Source organism: Mus caroli, unplaced genomic scaffold, assembly GCF_900094665.2.
Source record: "Mus caroli unplaced genomic scaffold, CAROLI_EIJ_v1.1 scaffold_8373_1, whole genome shotgun sequence".
Classification (NCBI taxonomy): Eukaryota; Metazoa; Chordata; class Mammalia; order Rodentia; family Muridae; genus Mus; species Mus caroli.
The window spans coordinates 69,672-76,635 of NW_018388442.1; the positions used below are offsets into that span (position 1 = coordinate 69,672).

Here is a 6,964-nt window from a genome sequence, read left to right on the forward strand (position 1 = left end):
ATAAGGGTAATCTTAAAGTCTCTTTAATTTGCGTTGAACTGATGACTAGTGAAGTTGAATTTTTTAATGTTTCTAAGCCATTTGAGTTTCCTCTTTTAAAAATTCTCTGCTTAAGTCTCTACTCCACTTTTAAGTTGGGTTATTTGTTTGGTTGATGTCAAAATTTTTAGATCTTCTGCTACATGTGCAGCTAGAGATATGAGCTCTGGGGGTACTGGTTAGTTCATATTGTTGTTCCACCTATAGGGTTGCAGACCCCTTCAGCTCCTTTGTTGCTTTCTCTAGCTTCTCCATTGGGGACCCTGTGGTCCATCTTATAGATGACTGTGAGCATCCACTTCTGTATTTGCCAGGTACTGGTATAGAAGAGAGGCCCCTTGGTATTGCAAACTTTATATGCCTCAGTACAGGAGAATGCCAGGACCAAGAAGCAGGAGTGGGTGGGTAGGGGAGCAGGGCAGAGGGAGGGTATAGGGAACTTTTGGGATAGCATTTGAAATATATATAAAGAAAATATCTAATAAAAAATAAATAAATAGATTTTATCATGTTTAGGTATGGGCCTCAAATTCCTGATCTTTCCAAGACTTTTATCATGAATGGGTGTTGGATTTTGTCAAATGCTTTCTCTGCATCTAACGAGATGATCATTTGTTTTTTTTTTTTTCCTTTGAGTTTGTTTATATAATGGATTACGTTGATGGATTTCTGTATATTGAACCATCCCTGCATCCCTGGAATGAAACTTACTTGATCAGGATGGATGATTGTTTTGATGTGTTTTTTGATTCGGGTAGCGAGAATTTTATTGAGTATTTTTGCATAGATATTCATGAGGGAAATTGGTCTGAAGTTCTCTATCTTTGTTGGATCTTTCTGTGGTTTAAGTATCAGAGCAATTGTGGCTTCATGGAATGAATTGGGTAGAGTACCTTCTGTTTCTATTTTGTGGAACAGTTTGTGAAGAACTGGAATTAGATCTTCTTTGAAGGTCTGATAGAACTCTGCACTAAACCCATCTGGTCCTGGGCTTTTTTTTTTGGTTGGGAGACTATTAATGACTGCTTCTATTTCTTTAGGGAATATAGGACTGTTTAGATCATTAATCTGATCCTGATTTAACTTTGGTACCTGGTATCTGTCTAGGTCAACTAACCTAGATCCTTGGCGGCTCTCTCAGGGACTGAGCCACCAGCCAAAGAGAAATACAGGGATGGACCTATGTCCCCTAGAACATAGCACTGCCTTGTCTGGCCTCATAGGAAATGGATGATCCTAACCCTGTAGAGACTTGATGTTTCAGGGTAGGGGGATACCTGGGAGGTCCCACCCTCTCACTAGAGAAGAAGATATGAAAAGAGGGACTCTGTAAAGGAAGGACTGGGAGAGGGGACACCCTTTGTGATGTAAATAAATACATAAATAAATATTTTATTTATTCATTTATTTTTCAATTATCAGGGAGACGAAGAAGAGGGACATTTGAAATGTAAATAAAGAAAATAGTAAAAACAAATGTTTAGTCTAGTTGAACTAAGACTGCAAGTTTTTCAGCACCTTGATTATTCTCTTATCAGAACTGATTTATATCAAAGGAGTAATTGTGGGATAGGTATTCACCACAAACTTCTGAACAGTCAGGATGACTGGGTCATACATCTATAACAGGGCTGAGGTGAATGAGATAATAAAGTCCACCCACTACATAACCACAAAGAAAAACACCAGCAGCATGGTGGTCTGGGTGGCTCTTTTCTCAAGGGATGCTCTCAGATGGCTGATGTTATAAAGATGCTTGCATTGCCTCTGATGTCTGAACAGTATATTCACCATGTATATGGTTGTGATCAGCATGACTCCTACAAGAAATATATCCCTGGAGGTTATCACTGTTAATATCAATCCTCTCATGATGTAGTTCATGGGAAAGAGTGAGCAGGATTTTGAAACCTTCATCTGGTTGGTCACACTCACATTGGTAAAACCACCAACATCGAAGATCAGCTTACGACTGACAGATAAACCGAAAGACCAAGTATAAAGGAAAGCATAGATCATGTATTTATTTAGATGATGTTTAAATTTTGCCAACAAAGAGGTACTGTGGCTGATTGTAACAGCCTGGAACATACTCAGGAGGCAGGTGATGCAGATAGAGAGGCCTCTCATCACCCTCTTTGTGTAAAAAGTTGCCTTACATTTGAAGTCAATTTCAACATTCAGTGACTCAAATATGTCTGCAAGCCAAAATTCTCTCCAGCAAGGAACATCATTATATGAACAAAAGTCAGTTGACAGAAGATCAGGTTCACAGACTTAGGTCTGTGACCTAGGATTATGAAAACATAGAAAACAAGAAAAATTATATTGGCTAGGACCCCAAGCCCATCTTGAAAATAAAGGATATTCTCTAATGAAGACATAAAGGTAAATGAACTCATCTTAAGAGCATGGTGGAAACACACTTCATATATCTGCAAAAACAGAGGACACATGAAACTTGTGATTGCCTCTCAGTATGTTTATATCACCCTTCTTTTTTCTATACTAATTCCTTTTTATTTTCTCTATACTAATTCTTAATTAACCTGTTTCTTTAACTTATTGTGTTCCAGAATGTACATCATAGCCTACATTTCTATATATCTTCCATGTATTTCCTGTATGTTTAGGTTATAATAGATAATAAATGCATTCACAGCCATATCTATACATATTAGAAATTTTGTTGGATGTACTTGATTCTAATGCCTTAGAAATCTAATCCTATTGATATAAATGTCCTCATTTTATACTTTATATCCAAAACAGAATTAATGAGCACAAAACATTAATCACATTAATGTTAATGATTTACATCCCTCTCCCATCAAAAGGAAACAAGGGTCTTTGTGTTGATAGCTGAGAGTTGGTTCTTTAATACTGAATTGGAGTTCACAAAAGGTTTAAATGAGATGGGAACTGAAAAGAAGCCACTTAGAGCCCATTTCACTCTCTGATAAATTATGTCCTCCTCCTCTCCTTTACCTTTGCCCATCTCTGTATTTACCTTGCTTTTCCCCAAAAGAAATGAGAAATCTTTCTCATTTCTCTCATGATACCACTCCTACTCTTCTATACTATTCTCTTTTGATCCTCACCCCTATCCCTATCCTGGCCATGGTCTAGTTTTGCTCTCTTTTGTTTATTTTGATAGCTGCTTTGGACAATCTGAAGCATCCACAAATCCCCAACCTAAGATTAAAACAAACATATTCTTATCATATTACTGTGGTTTTATTGAAGAAACCAAAATTCTCACTACAGTGTTAAGATCTCACTGGGTTTTTCTGTAGGATTTTCTGTGGGAGCATATAAGCTAAGAATTGAGATCAGTGCAGAACACAGAAGCCTGATTGACTTTTCAGTGGTACCTTTGAAGAGTTGCTCCCTCTATCCCTCAACCCTTCCCCCCCTTAGAGGGTGGAGACCCTAACCTCCTAAATGTCCTAACTCTGGCACATCAAGTCTCTGCCCAGGTAGGAGCATTCTCTCCCACTGAGGCCAGACAAGGGAGTCCTATGTACCAGGGCCTTCAAACAACCCTAAGTATGTTTTTTGGTTGGTGGCTCAGACTCAAATAGCTGCCAAGGGTCTAGATTAATTGACTCTCTTTGTCTTCCTGTGGAGTTTCTATCCCCTTCAGGACCTTCAATCCTTCTACCAATTCTTCAATATGAGTTGCTGTAGTAGCTATTCCTGGTTGTCAACTTGACTATATCTGGAATGAACTACAATCCAGAATTAGAGGCTCACCAGTGATCCAAATATGGAAGCTAGGAGACACAAGTTTCTGACCAGGCTCTTGGCATGAAGATCTTGAGGCATAGTGGCTATGAATTCCAGAAGATTAAGACAGGGAGACCTCTGAGTTCAAGGTCATCTGGGATTAAAGACATGGTGTCACACACCTTTAATCTGGGCTACACCTTCTGCTAGATACCTATATAAGGACATTGGAAGAAGGAATATTTACTCTCTCTCCTTGGCCTGCTTGCCTTGTGGGACTGAGCAACTCCTAGATCCTTGGACTTCCATTCACAGCTGCTGCTATTCATTGTTGGGAGTTGGACTGCAGACTTAAGTCATCAACAAATCCCTTTACTATAGAGAGACTACCCATAAGTTCTGTGACTCCAGAGAACCCTGACTAATACAGTCACCAAACTCAGATCAGTATTTATGGGTATTTGCATCTGTCTGAGTCAGCTGCTGGGTAGTACCTCTCAGAGGAGAGTATGCTAGACTCATGTCTGCAAGTATAATAGAGTATTATGAAAAGTGTCAGGGGCTGGTATTTGCCCAGGGGATGAATCTCAAATTAAACTTCTCTTCAGTTTCTGCTCCATATTTGTCCCTGTATTGCTCTTAGACTAGATGAATTTTGTGTTGAAAGCTTTGTGAGTGGGTTGTTGTCCTTATCCCACCCAGAAAAGGAGGTGGCTTTTTCTTTTTTCATGTCCTCACTGTTAGGCATCTCAGCTTAGGTCACCCACATTGACTCTTGGGAGCCTCCCCAACCCAACAGGTCTCTTGGACTTCCAAGAGATTCCTCCCACCCCACCTCTCTTTGAGACAGCTACAGATTTCCATTCTTTCTCTCATCCCTATAGCACATTCTAATGTCTTTCTCCTAATACCTGATCCTGACCTTACACTTCCCTATCTCTTCTCCCATGCAGTTCCCTACCTCCCTCTGCCTCCTATGATTATTTTGTTTCCCCTTCTAAGAGAGTTTCAAGCATCCTCACCTGGGCCTTCCTTCTTGTTTAATTTCTTTGACTCCTGGAGTTTATGATGGTTATCCTCTACTTTATAATTAATATAAATTTATCAGTGAGCACATAACATACTTGCCCTTTTAGATAAGGGTTACCTCACTTGGGATATTTTCTAGTTCCATCTGTTTGCCTGCAAAATTCATGTCTTTGTTTTTAATAGCTAAGGGCTATTCCATCGTGAACCACATTTTCTGTATCCATTCTTCAGTTGATGAACATATGGGTTGCTTTCAGTTTATGGCTATTATGCATAAAGCTGCCATGAACATACTGGAGTATATGTCATTATAGTATGATGCAGTATATTTTGGGCATATGCCTAGGAGCTGTATAACTGGGTCTTCAGCTAGAACTATTTCCAATTTTCTGAGAAATCGCCAGATTAATTTCCTGGTTGGATGTACCAGTTTGCAGTCCCACCAGTAATGAAAGAGTGTTTCCTTCCATTCTCCCTATCCTCACCAGCATGTAATGTACTATCCCTTAAGTTTTGAATTTAAACATTCTGACTGTCATAAGATGGAATATCAGGGTCGTTTTGATTTGTATTTCCCTGATGACTAAGGACATTGAACATTTCTGTAAGTGATTCCTGGCCACATGAGATTGCTCTGTTAAGAATTCTCTGTTTAATTCTGTACTGTTTTTTTTTCTAATTGGGTTATTTGGTCATTGGTGTCCAACTCCTTGAGTTCTTTATAAATTTTGGATATTAGCCCTCAGTCACATGTATCATTAGTGAAGATCATTTCCTAACTGGTAGGCTTCCACTTTGCAGGATTGACACTGTCCTTTGACTTACAGAAGCTTTTCAGTTTTATGAGGTTCCATTTATCAATTGTTTATCTTAGAGACTGAGCACCTGGCATTTTGTTCATGAAGTTGTCTCCTATACCAAAGCATTCCAGGCTATTTTCAACATTCTCCACTATTAGCTTTAATGTATCCATTTTAATGTTGTGGTCTTGGAACCATTTTCACTTGAGTTTTTGTGCAGGGCAATGAATATGACTCCATTTATATTCTTCTAAATACAGGCTTTCAGGAAGACCAGCACCATTTGTTGAAGATGCTTTCTTTTTTTCCATTGTGTGGTTTTCAGCGTATTTGATAAAAATCAAGTATCCCTATGTACATGTATTTATTTCTGGGTCTTCCTTTCAATTCCATTGATCAAAATGTCTCTTTATATAATAATACTATGCAGTTTTCATGACTATTGCTTTGTAGTATTGCTTGAGATCAAGAACAGTGATACCTCCAGAAATTCTTTTATGGCTCAAGATTGCTTTAGCTATCCTGGGTTTTGTTTTTCCATATTAAGTTGAGGACTGCTTTTTCAACCTATGTAAAAACTTGTGTTAGAATTTTGATGGCAATTTCATTGAATTCATAGATTGCTTTTTCGAAGATGGGCATTTTTACTATGTTAATCCTACCAATCCATGAACATGGGAGATCTTTCAATCTTATGATATCTTCTTCATTTTGTTTCTTCACAATTTTTTTTTTAATTTTAAAAACTTTTTTCTTGGTTATTTTATTTATTTACATTTCAAATGTTATCCCCCTTCCCGGGTTCCCCTTAACAAACCCCTTATCCCATTCCCCTCTGCCCTGCTGAGGGTGCTCTTTCCTACACACCCACTCCTGACTCACTGCCCTAGCATTCCCCTATTCTGGGGCATTGATCCTTCAGAGAACCAAGAGCTTCCTCTCCTATTAATGCCACATAAGGCAACCCTCTTCTACAGATGCAGCTGGAGCTATGGGTCCTTCCATGCAAACACTTTGGTTGGTGGTTTAGTCTCTGGGAGCTCTGGGGACCGGGTCTGTTTGGTTGATAATGTTGTTCTTTCTATGGGGTTGCAAACCCCTTCAGCTTGTTTAGTCCTTCCCTAACTCCTCCATTTGGGGTGCCCATGCTCTGTCTGATGATTGGCTGAAAGCAACTGCATCTGTAATGTTAAGACTCTGGAAGAGCCTCTCAGGAGACAGCTATATCAGGCTCCTGTCAGCAAGCATTTCTTGGCATTAACAATAGTGTCTAGGTTTGTTGTCTGCATGTGGGATGGATCCCCAGGTCAGGCAGTCTCTCTATGGCCTTTCCTTCAGTCTCTGTTCCACTCTTTGTCCCTGTATTT

The 6,964-nt window shown here is 39.1% G+C and overlaps 1 pseudogene; it reads right to left on the minus strand.

Moving 5' to 3' along the window:
- Positions 1-1,533: 1,533 nt before the first annotated feature.
- LOC110287608 lies at positions 1,534-2,441 on the minus strand (annotated as a pseudogene).
- Between the last annotated feature and the right edge of the window lie 4,523 nt (positions 2,442-6,964).